The 19,175-nt window shown below is 40.9% G+C and overlaps 1 long non-coding RNA gene across 3 annotated transcripts in view; it reads left to right on the plus strand.

Moving 5' to 3' along the window:
* Positions 1-19,175, plus strand: part of LOC106034921 (uncharacterized) — a 31,563-nt gene that overhangs the window by 7,464 nt on the left and 4,924 nt on the right. Inside the window, exons 1-2 of one of the 3 annotated variants that reach the window (XR_001206422.3) lie at positions 6,952-7,018; positions 15,829-15,942. This is a non-coding gene — a long non-coding RNA (uncharacterized lncRNA). Of the gene's footprint in view, positions 1-6,951; positions 7,019-8,064; positions 8,297-15,828; positions 15,943-19,175 lie in introns of those variants that run through there. The other 2 variants (XR_010829614.1, XR_010829613.1) reach the window with 2 other exon arrangements.

The following is a 19,175-nucleotide window of genomic DNA, read 5'->3' on the forward strand; positions in this document are numbered from 1 at the left end:
TCCAGTCCCAAAGACCTACTGGTCTCAGAGGATTATACTGTTCCCTGATTCCTTGATTGCCTTTTGGGTCTCAGTAGAAAATGAGTAAGAGCTGGGCCAAACTTTCTCGCTGAAGAAGACCAGTAGGTTTAGATACTGCTGGCTAGCTTCTGAGTGACTTTAAAAAAATAAAATTAAATTAAAAAAAAAATAAAAATCAGTATTTCAGATTTATGTACCTAAACTCTGCAAATGCAACTGTAGTTTCTGGTGATGGTTCTTGGGTTCACAGGCTTTGCGTCATACTTCCAGACTACACGCCCCTGCACTACAGCAGTCCAGCACAATCCCTTCTGCTGCAACCCGTGTGAGGTTTCTTCTCCCCTGTACTGCACATTGTGTGCCATGGGGACTTTATATCACTCTAACTTGGCCATAACTTCCTTTAGCAGAGAACAATCAGCTACGGACTGGCTTTCCAAACAAAAAAACAAAACAAAACAAATCAAAACCTCACAGACTTGGAAAGGTAAATATATCAATTTTAAGCTGTAAATTCACCATAGCAGAATATCATTTGAAGAAAAAAAAAAAAACCATCATGCTGACAATCAAATCAAAAATGATTCAGTTTTGTAGTAAATACCAGCAGGACAACAGACTGTCTTTCTAAGATTCAAGTCCTAGGCTATTGTTACACACATTGTTAAAACTTCGTTCTGCATGTAAGTTTTTCTACAGAGTTTATCCTGGAGAACCAAAGCCTTGTACAGCCGCCCCCACCCCCCTATGTGATTAGCTGAGAAGCCAGCTGAAAGCTTGGTCTTAGGCTTCTCCTTTTTCATGCGGTATTGCTTTACTAGAGTTTTTTGATGAAATACTGTGTGACAGAGACAGGTTTCAGAACATAAACAGAAATACACTTGTAAAAGTGTTTAAAACCTCAAGCCCATTATTAAACTGCTCACCGGTAGCTGTGGTCTCTGTGGGTGTCGCACCAGCAGCATGGCACAGTGCTCTGTGGGCACAACGCAGGATTTGAAGTGGGGAACGAAGCTGTGAAACATGGGAGAGAAGACGACAGTGATCGTTTCAGAGGAGTGTTAGGGAAAGAGAAGGACACCGCACAGTGTGGAGCCGCGGTCCTTTCCAAAATGGCGGACGGGCAGCGCAGGGCCGCCATGCTGCCCCACTGAGGTGCCCTGGGCTGAGGCGCGGGGCTAGGACGTGGACACTGCATGCTAATAGATATCCAACATACTAATCTTGTCCTAGTAGATCTATCCAGCAGAGTCCAGCAGGAGACAGCGTCTCCCTGTGCCAAAGGGAGCTAACAAAGTGAAAAGCTAAGAAAAGGGGGAAAACTAAGAGAGGCTTTAGAAATAATCAGGTCTGTAGATGAAATCAGCCTGAGGTCCTGTTCTGCTGCCAAAGTGTGTCTCTGCCAGGAAGCTTTGTGCTGTTTACCTTGTGTACTGCACAGCAAAATTTCATCTACGTGACCACTTAAGGAAGTGGAAAAATATTTTTTAGGAAAGATGGTCTTCAAATAAAGTGAAGCAGAACTGCTCAACAGGCTGGGAATGCTTTGGGACAGCCTGTTAGGACAGATGGCTGCTTAACAAGAACGGTCTCTTGACCAGGTTTCTCTGTCTGCATTCCAGGTGCCTGCACGTAAGGAGGCAGATCACATGCACTGTTTAAAATGTGTATCGATTTGCCAGTAGGGAGAGAGAGAAAACTCTTTCTTTGATAAAAAATTTGATTTGATGATCATTTACAGACCACACTGCACTAAGTCTTGACACTGTTTCTTCACCCTAATTACTTTGTGAGCCATCTGGTGCACCTGCTGTTGCAGTGAGGCAGGAATTAACAGTCTTACACCCTCCCTCCCTTTTCTTTTCCTTTTTCTCACACTGAGATGGATCTTTTAAGTGAACATCCACCTGACGTGGCCAGACAGTGCAGATGTAGACGCAGGTGCAAACTCGGTCAACCATGCCTCCAGATGGCTCTTACTTATTAAGACAGCCAAAGCAATAACCACAGACAAAGGGCCTCCAAGAAACAAAACAACACCATCCGACAGTAGGAAAACAGTGGGTTCAGAGATGAAGTTTACAAGGCTCCTGAAGAGGTCGTTGGCTTTGAATCTGCTGTGAAAACAGGACTGGTCAAGCCCCCTTGAAATTTGAATGAAATGACAGATTGATAATTGAGCAATTGGAAAAATGGTTAAAATGCAATAGTCTCTGTGAAGGGCTGATTACATAAGCATAAGTGCCAGTAGCTAGATGCCAAGATGAAAGCCATGTCTTCCTTTTCTCCTGCTGAGTAATATGCTCTGCAACTGAGAAAGCCAAGAGACAAAAGCAATAGGATATTTTATCATCTGCTTTCTTTTAAACATCAGAGGAATCATGCTTCCGATGGCTGAACTCCAAAGAAACAAACAAGCAAGCAAAACGGAGCAGTTGTGCCCTCCCTCAACCTCTTCCCTTAATATCTTTAATTACCAGCCCACAAAGTGTGAAAGTTCAAAGAAATGTGTTTCAGGCTTGGGAAGCTGCCTCACTAAACAAGTTCATTTGGGCAGAAGAAGCTCACAGGAGTCCAGAGGCCACCTCTGCTTCCACAACTGAATGAATTTCTCCTTGTTAACCTGAATGCTCTTTGGGGGAAAGGCATCAGAAAGAAAAAAAAACTTCTTTCCCAGCTAACTATTCCAACATACCTTCTTCAGCACCGTCACAGATCACTCAGGGCTTTTCTGGCCTTGAGGGACAACATAAAAAGCACCCTGCTTTCCAGTGATCATCCCAGCAGCCATGCTGCCTAAATGAGTGCTCTGCTGAGCAGAATTAATTGCTGCTTTCCACCTGCATTTTCTTGAGAGAGGATTTGTGGCCGAGTGCCGGCAGCCACTGTGCTACTCGGGACAGTGGATCCAAGATAACAGCATGCAAAAGCGATGGAAGCTGCGTGTGCGAATCCAAAGGCAGGACTTCCTTGGCCCTGGCATCCTTGTTGTGACAAAAATGCCTTTGGGCTTGGCCAAGGAACAGCATCAGCCCTGCTCTAGGCACTTGGGAAAGTGAGAAGAAAATGCAGGGGCGGGGAACTTTAAAACAGCAAATCTTAGTGAGAGGTGGGGCTGCAATCCAAGCTCCCCACAAGCACTATGAAAACGGTCATTTTAGTCCACAATGACTAGGTGAATGGCCTAGGTATATGTCTCCTCTGACGTGTTCTCTGAATTTTCCTGTCTAGAAGGGTGCTTAAAGCCTGAGGTCTCAGGGCATCAGCCCAAAGTCTCCCATCACTGTGAAAGTGTTGGGATCCCAAAGCTGTCTCAAACTTCCCTTCCAATGTAAGTACCCTCACCAGCACTACAGCTCAAGTGTCTTTGTTCTGTGAAGGGTTTTAATGTGGAGGAGTTGCTGTGAAAGAGCTGATACACCCCAGAGAATCAAACCAACTCCAGATCTCTCATGCGGCCGGGGAAGAATAGATATGTAGTCCAGGGACTAGCATCCTCTGTCCAGCTTGCTTCCTCTCTCAGTGGCATACTCCCATTCTTCTAGAGCAGAAACAGGTACAGTTTTGACTTTCTGTTGCTATTTCCTGCCTTTGTTGCTTAACCACAGCTTCCACTGGAAGTGGAAGTCTGGGACGGGGATAAAAATATTTATTAGAGATACAGGGGAGATACACTGAAGAGCAGCAAAATGCATGGAGTTAGAGAGAGAGATCTCCCTGCATCTCTGGCCCTTGTTCAGGGTGCTTCTCCAAGGCAGCAGACAGGCAGGACCATAGTGGTAAGCCTGGCCCTGTCATATCCCCTGTCCTCCTGATGCTTGGGAGGCCCCCAGCAACCCCAGGCAGCGGATTGGGGTCTGAGGCTGCCTGTGCTTCCCTTCCCTTCCTTCTCCCTCCTCTCCCCTCCTCGCTGCCAGTGGGGTCAGGCCCCAGCACAGAGCAATCACGAGCAAAGAGAAAGGCAAGAGCCAGCCAGGGGAGTTGTGCCGTGACCCTTTGTATGAAGGTGTCTGTCGCTGCCAGGAATACCACTTTGCTGACACAGATGAGAAACCTTGAAAACTATGATTATTTATAGAACTTAGAATGAAGAGCTTTATCCTTGGACTACTGCCTATTGCGAAAGCCCACAACAGTGAGACCTCTCCCTGCCACACAAACTTTAAATGTTACGTGTTAGGCAACAGATGGAAACGGGAGTGCAAGGAGGCAGTAAAACAGCCCTCGCCAGCCTGATAGACAGTGTTCTTAGCAGAGCAAAAGCCTGGCTGTTGCCAAGTTTTTGTAGGTATGTTGAGAAAAAGAGTTTTACTGAGGATAAAGAGGATAATGCAAACAAGAAAAGAACTGTATTCTAGGTTATGAAGTGTTTTTTTTTTGTTTGTTTATACTTTTTTTTTTTCAGAAATTCTTTTCAACACAGCACACAGGCACAGCAAAGCCATTTCAAAGTCCTATATTCTGTGTTGTGAGAACAAACCTTTCCCTAGAAACCCTGTTGTATTTATTGCCCATACAGTTTGCTAACCATATGTAAAGCTAAACCTTTGCTAGTTCTTCCTGGAAACTAAGTCAGCCAAACCACTGAAGAGATATATTTAGGATGGAGGAGCTGTAGGGGACAGCTGGAGCATATCTCATATATTTCTTTACTGTGGCACTATTTAGCCTTGTCACTAGGCCCAAAGTGAAATAGCTGGTACTCATATTTTAATGAATGACAGCCAAGCAAATTCAAGTGATGAAGTTGTGATCAGCTCTGCCACAGTAAAACAGGAATTTGACTAAATCTGTATTTGATTTGGCTTATATATATATGTTCTCATATTAATGACCTCACCCAGAGGCAGCCATAATACTGGAACAATTTGTTTTCCTGAAATCAGGGCTTTCAGTAGGTAGTTTGATTTGGATGTAAAATCCAAGGAAACGCCTGTTTTTTTGATGCTAGACATTCATTGGGCAATTTCTGAATTCACTGGGGGGTAGTTTTCCCCAATACTGGGATTTGCTTGGCAAGACTGTGCTTTGTAGGATAGATTTGTTTTACAACGTTGTCTCTTTTCTGGGCTTGTTGTGATCTACAGTACATGTATATTGGTTCACATTGTGCATTCTGTGTGGCTTGCATTGGCAGCAAAACAAATTTTGTATCACTTATTAGTGATATAAATCAAGTATTTCAGCTCCTGAATAATGGTTGATCTGAGGCCCATAACCAGGAATGAGAAAATCAGGATCCTCCTTTCAGGATGACAAGATGAGTCTGCAGCAACTGCTCTTAGCAAGCTGTCTCTGCCTCCAACTTTTTATTTTTCTCCCTCTCTCTCTCTTTATTTATTTATTTATTTATTTATTTATTTTTCTTAAGCTGAATTTCCATTTGGAAAAGCAAAGTGGCAGACCTAAGTGAGAGCCTCTGTGATACCCTGCAGAACTGCAAGAAGCAGAAGAAAGATTGTACAGCCTGGCTGCAGCAACACAACTGCACAGGAGAGCAGTGTAAGAAATGAGAACTAAAAATTATGCAGAAAATAGTTTTGGTGGCACTGAAGTTCCACTTCCCACAAAGGCAAGGTTCCCAGGGGTTTCAGGTAGCTGGGGGACAAACTCTCCATTGAGGAAGTTTTTAGGGATTGCACTGAAGTCAGCAAGATTACTGCATACAGGAATTTGTCCTTTGGCTCTCTATTCACACTCGATTTTCTGTCTAAACCCATGATTTAATTTGAGTGAATCCTGATTTATACCACTATGAATAAAAGGGAGCTGAGACCATCAGTAGTATAAATAAAGTCTTAGCTCAGTGGAAGTCTTGCTTGTGTGAGAACTGCAGGATCAGACTGTATAGTCCTGGAAGCTCTTTGGCATTTGATGAGCAAGTTACCTTTATTTATAACATGGTACAGCAGGATGTGTCGTTGTGATTGACTTACAACAACTGCAAGGTCAGAAGTTTGATACACTGAGGGAAAAGTGTCCTGGCAATGTGTATCTGTAGATTGTGTTGAATCAGGGATATGTAAAAGGTTAAATAGGGTAAGTCTAGAAGCTTTGGGCTGTTTTGTATCTCAAACTTGCTTTTTAGAAACATCCTTGGAGGATACTAAAGAGCACCTTCTGCAGCAGAATGCTGAATTCACCCTTTTTGCCACATTCTGTGACCTTTTTACCACCTCCTTACTTGTGCTTTGTAAAACAAGAAGCACTAAAACAACCCTGTCATCAAATCCACTGCATCTATTCCTTCATTGATTCTTGAGAGGTGATAACAAGCTCAGCTAGGAACACATTATAATAATTATATAGGTATAATTATCATTTTGGCTTTGGTAGGATTTTTGAAAGATAAACCGTGCAAGCTATTTATAAGCTTGATAAGCAGGAGAACCTAGTGCCCTTTCCTTCTAGTAAATCCCTGGGAAGTCTCATATGCAGAATGAATCATCTAAAAGAGCATCTAATAAAACAACAAGGCTTCCAATCAAGCATAATATTGCAGTAAGTGGGGTGAAATAAATACCTGACCAATGCCAGGAAAGAAAGCATTTTATTTTACACAGAAATACAGACGTTTCAGTAAACACTTAGCATGTGGCAATCTTCCATGGGTAGTCCCATCCACACTAACACTTATCCCAGGACTAATGGCGAGGAGGAAAAGCTATTCCAGAAATACCTTTGTTCTATACCAAGAGGATATATTTTGAAAGAGAGCTCCATTTTACACAGCTGGTTAGTTACATGATATGTATCTACTCATTTGCAAAATTGGATTTCGTAAGCAGAAAGAAATTGAGAAAAATAGCAGAAAAGACATTGAAAAATGGAAACACAATTTCAAGGATGTCAGAGCAGGGGATCTGGGTAGAGTATGAAAGCAGTCCCAAAGACAGGGCTTATGGGGTTCTGATAACTGTTTCCTAGCAACAGGAATACTGTTAAGGGGGATGCTGAAGTCCAGTTTAATACGTTTATCCAATGCTCTAAAGGACAAGTAAGTAACATCACATTCCTCATTTTATATAGGGCTACTCAGTCAGGTTCTGTTGCAGTCTATAGAAGAAGAGAGTTTCTAAATAAATCAGTCCTCCATATATATCTCTTTATAGATATAAATATATTTGTTGGTCCTTTTCCAGCAGAGCATGGGAAAAGTGTTATTTATTGGGATACCTGTTTGGGGTTATTTAATGAGATACAAGCCTACAAAAGAGTTAAACACAATTATGTGAAAAAAATGCAATTCCTTCTGCTTTTATTTCTAGGATATTTAGACTACTAAGCTCACAAAAAAAATCTATTATGGTATTTACAACTGGCTGTCATAAAAGCTAGTTCATGGCACTGCTTTAATATAGTTGTATTAATTATTTTTAGTTTAGTTATGAAATAGCTCTAAGTAAACAACCTCTATGTTATCCTGTTTTATTGTATTTCTCCTGGCAATGCTAATCTACCATTAAAACCATTGCAGGGTTTTTCATGTTGAAGAGGTATTAGTGTATAGCTACAAAAACTATAGACACCACTGTAGTCCATGTTGTACTAGAAATTTATTTTAAAGCTCCGAGTAAACTTTCCACAGCATAACCCTCTGAAGGCGGGGCTAAGCAGATAAACTTTTGGAAAGAAATTTGATAATTTGGTTAAAAATATTGCATAATTCAGTAAACCTCCTTAGAGTCACAGCTTAGCTGCAATATTTATGGATACATTACAGTGACTGAGACTAAAGCCAATATGGAAGCCAAATGCTGGAAAGCAAGGAGAAAATGATTCAAGAGTCGAGCACTAAAACAATGTTAGCTGCTGCGTGTTGTCATGCTTATGGCAGTGCAGTCTTACCCTGAAAAACTTCAAATGTAGATAATTAACGATCCCCATAGTCCCAGTAGCCTCCTAAACCAACCCTCGGGACTACTGTCTAATTTCCATGGCAGATGACCTTTCAAATTGATTCTTCATATTTTTTGCGGGGTGGGACAAAATACAATAACATTTGGCTGCTTGTTTTTTTTTGTGCGTGTTTTGTTTGTTTGCTTTTTTGGTTTACTCTATTCTTTTTTTGGTTCTAGTAAGTACCTGACTTTTTTTTTTTTTTTTTTTTTGCTTTTCCCAGCACTGATTTCAGGAGTCTGATTCTCTTCTTCAGCAACTGGCAGATCCCTAGACCCAGACAACAAACTCTAACCTCCTTTCTTTCTACAGCCTGAAATAAACACAGTGCAAAGAGGCACTAAGAGCCACAGCCATCCTCTTGGAAATTTTTGAGGTAACCCTAGGTAGAGAACTGGTTTGCCATCTCTAATTTGCTGTTTGGAGCACGGCGTTCAGTTAGCCAACAGAGGCAGAAAACTAGACAGCAATGCTTTTAGGCTAAAACTGACAAATTTTCAGGGTTTTCTCATTAAAGCAAGACAACGAGCATTTTTGCTAGCGACCTGCATTCACTCCATTTCCCAGAATATGAATTATTGGCTGAGGGCACCCCCCCTCAGAAGGGGGGTCTCCAGAGGGGCTGGAAGAGTGATGTGCCCCCATCCTGCCCCCGTCCTGCCCCATCTGACAGGAGATGCCAGGAGCAGGCTGCAGACTGCCTGCAGAAATGCCTGCGGGCAGGCTCTCCAGGTGGGCCTGCTGGGGTAATAAGCTGCCTAATGGCATGCTGAGCTGCCGAGCAGCTGGGAGCGCTCGGGCCATCGATTCAGGTGACGCATACCGAAAGCACCCGCGTTTTCACAAGCCATAGACATCCGTCACGTCACTTTCAGGGTTTGCTGTCAGGAGAGGAATGAGGCAAAGCTGGCAGCCATGGTGAGAACATCTTTTCCCACCTGATTTAGCAGGCTGAAAATCCTGCGATCAACCTTGCTTCTGAAAATGTCTCCGTGCTCTCCCTGGATGCTTCTCTGTGGAAGTGTGACTGGAAGCCAGTTTCCATCCTACCCTTAAAGGATGGGACAGGTGCCCGCACACCAAACAGCAGACAGACAGTTTTAGACTACATAATTTCTGAAAGCAAGAGTAATTTTTAGAAATTTATTGCTTTATCTTTAATTCTTCTTGAAGAACTTCCAGTTTTTGCCTGTTTTTGTTGTTGTTGTTGTTGTTAATGTTTTTAAAAGCTGAGGTACAATTAAAATACATACACAGAAAGAAACATTCAAGCCATTAAATCACTTTGCTATGTTGGATTCACCTCCAAACAGCCTTTGTGTATTTCCTCTATAACCTCAATGAACAAAAACCCTACCCAAACACACCTCTATTTGGAGCTTTAGGCACTCGAGGTGTTTACTGAAATTCTTAGGACACTTATAAGAGGGCTGTACCATCACTCACAATTAAAGGAAAACCAGTATCTTTCCATTGTGAAATACATGCGGTACTTGTATACGAGTCTGCAGCTCTTATTGAGGTTTCTTGCTGTTTTCAGTGTCAAAAACAAGGGCCTGTGCTACCCTTTTATCTTTACACCTCAGCACTTGCTCACAAAAATTGTAATGTTAACATAAACCAAATGAAGGAAATAGCTGATGGAGCCCTGTAGAAATAAACTGCATGAAGCACACAGGGCTTCACGCCATTGCTCTTCTTGTTAAGAGCTGGGGGAGGTTGTTATGATCTGTTCCTCCTTGTGGCCTGATGCTTGAAAAATGACAATGCTTTCTAGCCCCATTAGCTGGCCAAGCTCCTTTTTTATCAGAGTAGAGGGAACTGATACTTGGGGGATCTGAAGGTGTCAGGTCTAAACCCTGCTGCGGTGGATTTCTCAAAGGAGAACAGCAAGGAAGTGTCAAATGTTTTTCTCTATTTGACATTTTTACAGTTTGTTACAGGATACTTTATAAAATGTCAAATGACAAATAATCTTTGATTTCTTCTGGTAGCTGCCTAATCCTTGTCTACCTCCATAAAACTAAAACTACAAAATCTTGGTAGATCTAACTTGTCTTTTATACATTCTTAGAGAATATCATAGACTGGGACCTTTATATATTGATCACATTAAATCTTGCCTGCTTGGATCTGAGAAAGAATGCAAGAACTTTTTAGTTGTGATGCCATTAATACTTAAAGATTTTAAGAAACTAAGCAGTTGCACTTGCATTTTGATGCTGCTTCTTGTCGCTCCTGTTGGTTCAGAAGCAAACACTGAAGGAGCCTTCAGATAGATTAGAGATGATGGAGCCCGTTCTTTAGTGTGTGGTTGTTATTAAAAGGTTATTTAGGGTCTTGCTTACAGGGGTATCTCTGGATTAAGGATTTACGGAGATAGCCCAAGGATTTCTTGGTGGGTACTTAGCAGTTACATATGTACCATATGTTACTGTTTTTGAAGTTTCCATGTGTTTAATAATATCACTTTTTTTTTTTTCCTCTTAACATTATTTACAGTTAGGTAAGAGGTCTGGGATCCTAAACCATGTTGCGAAGCATTGCAAATACAATGATATTTGGTTCCAACATTTTTCGTTAAGCCTGTATGAGGTAATAATCAATTACAGGTTGAACTTAACCCCAAAATAGAAGCATTTTGCAGAACAACGAATTGATGTCATCAAAAGAAGCAAATCATAGAACACCACTTGTCAGAAGGCCCATGAAAAGCTATTAGGAACTTCATGAAACTCATAGTGAACCTTCATTTACTTGAATTAGAATGGAATCACATGAAGGATGTTAAAAGAGAAAAACCTCACCACTCCTCAGGCTGGAATGAAAGCAATTTTCAACCTATAATAATCATCTCTACCACCACACCTATGAAAAATCAGCTGGTCAATGATGGTCAGGTAGAAACACTTAATACTTTCTTGTCCACTTACAATGAAACTGATAAATACGTGTGTGTACCCACAAATGCAGACTAGCCTATTTCATGTGCATTTGACTACATCCCCCTTTGCTTGCTGGTTTTCATTTATCAATCACATTCTGAGCTTACAAATACTTTACAGTTAAGACCCTTAGGTGTTCAACACAGTTCATACTATAAGGGGTGGACGTCCCCATGTTAAGCAACATATGTATCACTGAATAAGGTAGCAAACTTCAAGGAAGTTTTGCATGTAGAAATATTTATGAACACCAACAAAAAAATGTTTGTTCTCTTGAAAAAATACCTGAAAATATCAGAATAGGCAGGAGCCTGATTTTCACCAACTTGCCTATTCAGTCTGGGTAGAGCAGGTGTGAAACACCCTGTAATTGATCAAGTGGTTACATCTGCTCTGAGTCTCAAATAAAATTATTAAAAAGAATAAAGAATGAAAGAACCAGTGAAGACTGGAGATAGGGCAGAGTATTTCTCTTCCATGGAGACCTGTTTTTTTGATGCTGCTGCTTAGATCACTTAATGTTCTTCTGCTATTGGTTGCAATCCTTGTCCACGAGTCCTTTTAAGACACAAACATGTGATTTTATTTGGGAACCTCTACTGGCTTTTGATAAGCAATTATCATTACAGATGCTGTCATTGGCAAATCATGGCACATCTTCCTATGCAGTCCTTTCAGAGAATATCAGTCTATCACCAATATTAGACTACAGCAGCTTTGCTGCTGTGACAAATTTTAAATTAAATTTTTAAAAGCACAGGAAGATAATGATTTCCAATAAATACTGTGAAATTCACTTCCTATGGTAGTAAAAGACACACAAGTTACAACGCACTAAAATTTATACATTTGCTGCGATTCACCTTTAAGGAACGCAAGAGGAAAGTTAGTGATTTTGAATAGATGATGTGTTTTATTTTATCGTTTGGAAGCCTGCCCATTATTCAGGATCACAGAACTCATGAATTGATGATCCAAAGGGAGGCTCTTTTACTATTGCATCTCATGCGTTGCCTCTATAAATATCTTTTTTATTATTATTCTGCAGTTTTTAGATTTGTTTTATGGTTGTGGTTATTAATGTTGTATCTCTGACTGTTAGGAGGATTCATAGCTCTGTTTGAAGTCTGACATGTCTGGGAGATTTGCTTGTGTATGTAGTTTTCCTGCAGTAAACCAATCTACTGGACAGGGATGGGAATATTGTGCCTTTGATAGCACGTATATTTCTGACTACAGTTGGTGGGAATATGTGGCTTCAAACAGAACCAGCATCCCCTAAAGTTTAAATTACTGCAAATATGGGATGTGGAAGCTATTTGTATGTGATTGCATAGTCTAAACAAAGAGCAAGGAAACAGCTACTGCTATTCTTACCAGAGAGTGAGGATTGGGCATGAAAATCTCATGCTTCCAATTAAATTCTCTAGGAATTTAGAGGATTTTCCAGCCATAAGACAAATGGTGTCTTCAGTTCACCCAAACTGTCCATCTAAAGGAGATCAGTGTTATTAATGGCATTGACCTTTTTTTTGTTGTTTTTAAAACCTCCATTGGTTCTCTACTGCAGATGCTACTGTGATTATATTGAGAGACTCCTCCCCCTGCCCTCAAGAAATTTTAGAGACAAGATGATACTATAATCTTGGAGGATGTCATTTTGTATTTTACTTGCATCTTTGGGGTGTAGGGAAATGACAAAACACAATGGTGAAAAAGATGCAGCAAGACTATGGCAACAAGGACTTTAATTTCTCAAGCAAGATGTACTAACTTGGAGTCCGCAACCTCCTGCAAATCATCTCTAGCACACCAAATGATTCGCACTCATTTAGTGAGTAATTGGATAGCTGCTGGTGCAGCAGCTTGACAGTGAGGTCAGTCAGGAGCTGGTTTATCCAAGCAGGCTACAGTGAAAGAAAAAATACATTTTTTAAAAAAAGAATAATTCCCAAGGAGGTAAGATAGCTCCTCCCCTCCAGGCATGATTTTCACAACACACGTTTCCAAGTTTCTTTAAGATTATTTCCTCTCAGAGAAATACTCACTAGAGAAAAGGCATAGGGAGAAAAAATATGCAATTCTTCTTACAGGGTTTTTTCTCAACATCTCATTCTAGGGGTGATGAAGATACCTTGGGGGAACTTTACACTTGGCAGCTGCATTTAAAAGTAGCAGACCCCACCTTTCAAAGAGAAAGAAAGACCATCTTTAAAAGCCCTAACATCATATTTAAGATCCTCTCCACACCAGGCTTGTTTTGCTTGCCTTCTGGCCTTTTTTCCTCCATGGAAAAGGATATCTCTTTTGACGGAAAGACCCCCAACAAGCCTGAATGAGAAGGCTGGTTCTTACAGAAAAAGCTGACTATGGTCTGGGCTCTGGCTCTTGTGGAAGCTTTGTTATTGACTTCAGCTGGGCCAGGTTTTCAGTCGTTGCCTGCGTCAAGTTTGGCAGGGATTACTGGCATGAAACTGATCCTGAGGAAAGAAATCAGACTGCTTTTCTACACAAATGCCCAAATGTCCAATGTGTATGTAGAAAACTGGAAGGATCATAAAAAAGGCTAATCTTTTAGACGTGCTTAGCAGGCCTGGTGATGCTCCCACTGAGGCTGTGGGAGCTGACTTGAGGAGTAAGCATGTTATGCCAACATGAGCACTTCACCTCTGTCCCTTGTCAGGTTTCCTTTACAGCCGTCACAGGGCAGCTATTTCTTCACTGAAAGGCTCCAAATGAAAGGAACCAGAGTGGCCCAGGAGAGATTTAAGCTGGTCACTGCAAATTGATTCACTCAAGTGTCTCTGGTGTGAGGATGTGCTACTTCTTAAGCAGCAAGAGACAGGGAAATGAAATGAAGAGGTTGTAAGGCTGCTCTCAGGAGAACAGCAAGCTAACAAGAGCAGATTGGTGTTAATTTAGCTGAGAATAGAAGCCTCTTTTAGTGCTTGAGGATTTGAGACTCTAGCAACAAGTTGGTGAAGTAGTCATGGGAAAAGAGTGGGAGGGAGAACGCTTTTTCTTAAGCGATTGCAGAAGTGTGGAAGTAGGTTATGGTAGGCTAGGGAACAGGAAGAAAAATACATAAGAAAAAGGCAAACATAAAAAGGGGGAGAGCACAAATTGGGGAGAATGGCCTGTTCTTTGCTTCTCCTGAAGCATCTCCATTGGGAGAGTAGGCAGGAAATCACTGTTCTACTCCACAAAATTAAAAACAAAACAAAAAACAAACAAACAAAAAAAACTGTAAGAATACTCCTGCTCTGTAGTAGGACAGATTCCAAAGCCTCTCTTTCAATGGGGTTACACTGTTAATGCAGAAGCACAGTATGGCTTTGCAGCAGCATTTATTCTTACCATATAAGACTGGAACATGGTGGCAGGAGCAAGATATAATTTTGTCTTTATAACAGACTTGAAAAACATGTCCTGTAGCCATGATTCCATGTACACTGAGAAGTTAGCACTGCCACTGGAAAAAGCAGTTCCTTGTCTTGTGCTCCCTAGTTCTCCTATCTAGTCCAATGCAAAACCCCTAAATAGCCGAGCCAACATAGGCTTGAAAGTGTAACAAGTGTAAATGAGGAAGGAACAGAAGGTTAAAGAAGTCTTTCAAAGTCTTAAAGTGCATCTGAAACTATGATTCAAGAAAGGTCTTTTGTAAAGAGAAAAGAATCTCAGCCTAACAGGTACTTCTTTCTGGACAGCCAGAAGTTTCTGATTAAAAGCTGCATTTAAGAGACACTAAACATAACCTTGAAGAGTACAACTACTATCTGACAACATGACACAGCATGTGGATTTTTTAATACAGTATATCACGTCTATGATGATAATAATAATAAAAGTGTAGATGATTTTGAGTCCTTTTGCATTCTGGGGCTATTGCTATTCTGGTTTGTACTGTCAAGATAAAGCAGAAACAAATGGCTGTCCAAGTGCTGAGTATCCTTGAGAGAGCTAAAGAACAATTTTCTGAAGATGGAGAGAAGGATAGATTGGCATGAGGTAAAAGAGACACCTGCTTCAGTTCTTTTTGTTGATCCAAAGCTTCTGTTGATTCAAGGGATAAAAGAAGTCCCCTGATGGGATGTGCCAGGAGACACTTTTAATCTCTTTTTGCTGGTGAGAGAGAGATTCTACTGCCAGCGCTTGCAGTATGAACTTCATCCAGTGTTTATTGTGTAAAGAGACAAGATGAAGGGGCAGCCTTCCCTGCACCCGTCTTAAATAGAGATGAGCCCAAGCTAGAACCTAAGATTCAAATCCTTTAATCTTTTGGAAAAAGGATATAAAAGAGATACAGGTCCAAATCTATAGGCTCAGATTAATGATTACATCTTTGGATCCCAGAAGACCTTTATTTTTATTTTTAAAGTGTTCAATATCCTGAAGAACAACTGGTGTATTGCAAATTTAACTCAGAGTAGTGAAAAAGCAGCTTTCAAAGTGTCAGCTGATGAAACACTGAGTGAAGCAGAGGCCTGGGGACTTTCCTAAATGACATCCTAGATTTAGGGCAGTATGAGTTCCAAATACACCATCTGGAAATTTCCATATCACCTGCCTGGTTACATGAGAGAGATTAATAGCTTCTTATTGCTCTCTTCTGTACAGGACAGTAGTTGCATTTCCTTCAGTTTCCAAAGAGGTTAACCCGTATGCTGATCTGAAGAGTTAGCTGAAGCCCTGTCCAGTAGGAAATGAAATTCATACTGCAACTAGGTATCCATCATGCATTCTGATTTATTCTCACTGATTACATCAGGAATCAAACAGCAGCAACTAAAAAAAAAAAAAAAAAAACTGAACAGAGCCATGAGCAAAAATCTCTTTGAACTAGCAGCCAGCCCAAAAGCTCTCCAGGCTTTTTCTCTGAAGCTGTTCTACCCGACCTTCTCTACCTGATGGTTTTTTCTTTGTAGGTTTGTTGTTCACTTCCTCCTTTTTTTTTTTTTTTCAGTGTCTCTGTCCTTGCTGTGGTTTCTCCTGCAGATACAGGAACTGTCCAGCAGAACAAGAAGGGGAGAAACAGTTCTGCACCTGGGTGCCTGAGCTCCTTCTTTGGGGTGTGGAGGTGAGGTTGCTTTCATATCAGCTCCCCCACATGTGAAAGAAATCACAGCTAATTACTTGTGGGTTTTTTTTGCAACTGTATTGAAGTGGGCAACTGTGATCAGACATTCCTCCAGATATTGGTTTCAAAGAGATTGAACCAAGTATAGAATTGCACAGCTATTTCACCTTTACCACTTGGGGCTCAAATGCCAACAATCCCATAGTGCAACCACTGGTAAAGCCTTATTTGCCCTTGACTTGACAAACCTGTGAGTTTTCTGCAGGATGTACTCGACCCCATTGTATTCAGGAGGCTGCCCCATGCAACTTATCTTAGAAGAAAACAAAGCAAAACTAAAGAAAAGAAAAAAACAAAAAAGAAAAGAAAAGAAAACAAAAAAAATAATTAAAGACAAAGTCAATATATTCTTTAACAGCTTTGTTGTTAGCAGTGTGCCCCTGGTTGGTCAACTTGGTCTCTTCTTATTAAAGCAACCTACTGAGAGATTTGTACACACCATTTCTTCCCTAATTTTTTTCCTATAAATCATTTGGCCTAACTATTGTTGTATCAAACTCTAACGTAGACTTCTCCGTGTCATCAACTCAGAACAAGGTCCTCAAAGCTGGTGAAAAATTCAGCTCACTTGAATTTGTTTTAGTGTTGCAATCTCTTTTTAACCCAACATGTTACCCAAAATTTACTCAACAAGTTTATTTACCTGTTGGGTAAATTTTGACTATGTTGGGAGACATGGCTATGATGGCTTCAGTTCCTGCAGAGACCCAGGTAAATCTCTGCATTCTCCGTATAATCCCATTTGCAAGGTACTGGTGGACCAGTGCTCTCGCAGTAATTTAGATTTCAATATCATGTTTTGTTTGTTTGTTTTTGTTTGCTTGTTTTTCTGAGCTACTTGTCTACATAATGCCTACATTCGACCCAGTAGAATTTTCTTTTCTTTTAGATAAAGGCTTTGCAGCCCCAAAATGCCCAGGAGTTTTACAGTCATCTTATAACTTACAACTTAATCTCCCCTGTTTCTCATTTAACCGGTCTCTTGAAGTATCATGTCTCAGCTTATATCCTTTCCACAGTAGATGAATGAGCAACACTGAACATCAGAGAGAGGCAAACACTGTAATGCTTTCATGAATATTCATCTGTGTTTTGAAAGGAATTCTGCATTTCCTTGGTTCTAATTTTCACGCTATAAATTTTCTGACAAGTAATATCTGTACAGAAATATTTGCCAAAACAGCATATACTACTATAATAGCATCAAGTAGTACTAGAATGTTAAAATTCAAGTGAATAATTGATATTCACATCAAAAAAAATGAATCAAAGAATTATCCAATTGAGGAAAGAAGGCAAGCCATGTGATCTTTGTGTTAAATTGGATCAGACTGAATTTCTTTTTTGAAAACCTGCAATAAGCTGCCTGTGAATGAGCCTAAACTTGAGTTTCACTAACTGTAATTCATTCTGAATGACAAAAAGACTTGCAAAAAACATGTTTATAAACAATTTTTAAATGGAAAATGAAGCAAATGCATTTTAAAAAAACATTTACCCTGAAATACTCTCAGAGCTGAGCTGTGAGATAAGTTACTGTCAGGCAATCCAGAGCGGTGCTCTCCCTTTGCATTCTCCCTCACTTAAATCATGCCAATTCAAGGAGCAAAAGATTGTGCTTTGACCCTGGCATGTCAATCTTCTGCTTATCCGTGCAGAAGACTACCTCGGAGTCAATGGGCTCTCCTTATTTAACGTACTCTTTCACTCCTTGGCCAAAGTGTGCCCATATAGGGAGTTAAATTATCCACGAGTATTCTTGCCTCACCCACTGACCTATATTACCATGACCGTTACCCAAGGTGATGCTTTAAATCTATTTCCACTACAGTAAATGAGTCTTCCCAGGGCTACGATACCCTTTATCAAAGCATTACAAGCTCGTGCTCAGTCACCTCAGGGCAGGCAGAAGCCAAAAAGTCCTCCCAGAGAAAAGGAGGCGATGGGGGCGGCGATGCATCCTGTTAGCGAGATGAGGGAAAGGATGCCAGCCTGCTCCAACCAATCTGGCAGGCCATGTGCTTCACCTGGACAGCAGCGCTGCCAAAGCGGGTGGAGAGGACGGGAAGCATAGTGAGGGCAGCAGGAAAGCTGAAGCTGAAGGAGGTCAAAATGCCAGCAGGCATGGGAAGAGATAAGATGACTCACAGTGAAAGATACTTTGTGTGCAAGGAACCGTTCAGAGCAAGGGGAAACACATCCATCTGACAGCAAGGGGTTTAGAGATCTGTTTGGGTCACATTTTAAAAAGGGAAAAAAAGGCTAAACAACAAAGAACTGAATGTTGTAGGACAGGAATAATTGGAGGATTGCAGTCCATCACCTGCCATGGCCGGATGCAGCACAAGCACAAGAGAGGATCCATCCTGCTCTAGGAGATAGGGTCCGATAGGCCTTGAGCCTCAAAAGGAGGTAAAACCTGAGGGTCTGTTGGATCAGCTTTCCTATGTTGTTTTTTTTTTCTCAACATGAGCCCTAAGTGGAGTAAGGAATTTTGGTATCCTTTGGCTCACCCTGTGTCCTTTCAAGAGCCATGTGTGGTGCATAAGTGTAGTAATTCCACTATTTTCATTAGCTTTAGTTATGTTATCCACACATTAAATGTAGTAGTAGCTTTCTATTTAAATTCAGATCCAGTGCTTGTCTCCCTTGCCTTTGTGTCTCCTCATGAGCTGTATGATACCAGAATCCGTCATGGATCAGTGTCAGCATACTTACAAAAATCTGGCTTTGATGTCACTTCTCCTGCTTTTATGTCACTTCTCTTGCTTTTTCTGTCTTCTAATATCTGAGCTAGGAGGAGAGCAGAAAAATTGCAATACAAACCAAACCAGCGACAAAATCCTACACTGAAAACATGTAGTACCCTATTATTTGGAGAGAGACCTTTCAAACAACAGTCTTTGCTTGCTGTGCCTTTACATGCGCAGAATTGTGAACACCCCTGTTATTCCCTAACGAAGTGATCCAAGAGACTGGTTGCAGTTCACTGTGGCTTTTTAACACAATCCGCTTGCAAGTATGCAATGCAGAAAAATGTTATTGGGCAGTGTATTATGGGAATTATTTCATCTTCCTACACAATGGCAAAGCCATTTATCAGCTCAGATCCATTCATTACCCTTTTCTATAAGACAATATCTTTCTACGCAGATACCACCTTCCCAAACCCT

This window comes from Anser cygnoides, chromosome 2, assembly GCF_040182565.1.
Source record: "Anser cygnoides isolate HZ-2024a breed goose chromosome 2, Taihu_goose_T2T_genome, whole genome shotgun sequence".
Classification (NCBI taxonomy): Eukaryota; Metazoa; Chordata; class Aves; order Anseriformes; family Anatidae; genus Anser; species Anser cygnoides.